The sequence below is a fragment of the Sinocyclocheilus grahami genome, unplaced genomic scaffold (genome assembly GCF_001515645.1).
Source record: "Sinocyclocheilus grahami isolate Dianchi unplaced genomic scaffold, SAMN03320097.WGS_v1.1 scaffold431.1, whole genome shotgun sequence".
NCBI classification, from domain to species: domain Eukaryota; kingdom Metazoa; phylum Chordata; class Actinopteri; order Cypriniformes; family Cyprinidae; genus Sinocyclocheilus; species Sinocyclocheilus grahami.
In genome coordinates, this window is record NW_015505610.1 from 1,683,944 (window position 1) to 1,684,678 (window position 735).

Below are 735 nucleotides of genomic sequence, written 5' to 3' on the forward strand. Positions count from 1 at the left end.
ATAATTTGCCACTGATGATTCAAACACGAGTTTTGAGCAGTGTAGAGTAGGCTTGTTGTTTGTTGTTTCTCCGATCACAAATGCAGACATGGTTTTATGTTTACACGGCGCGATACGCAACGTGTAAAAAGACAGTATAAGTCATTATAATCAGTAATTTTGTCCCCACTGGATGCAACAAATGCCTCGTTTGTAATGGATTTTGTCTCGTCTAGTGATGTCCGGATCGCGAACCAATCGTTCTATTTAAACTGATCTTCTTAGTGAACCGGTCGAAGCAGTTCACCAAATCGAACTGAATCGTTTGAAATGGTTCGCGTCTCCAGTACACACTAATCCACAAATTACTTAAAGGGGTCATATGATGCTGCTAAAAAGAACATTATTTTGTGTATTTGGTGTAATGAAATGTGTTTATGCGGTTAGGAAGAGTTGCATAACGCCACCCAAATAGTGACGTAGATATGTGGGTGTGTGTTAGAATGAGCCATTTTAGGTAGGCATGGTTGACTCTTAAATTTTATAAAGAGAACCGATGATGGGATGTGCACGAGCAGAGCAACTGGACTGAGTCTCGTCCTGCTGGGACACGGCATCACAGTATGTGAGGGGAGTAACACTTCCGTCACACGCTTGAGGTATTCGGCCAATCACAACGCACTGGATAGCTGGCCAATCAGCGTACACCTCGCTTTTTCAGAACGATGAGCTTTGTAAAAATCGATGCGTTTCAGA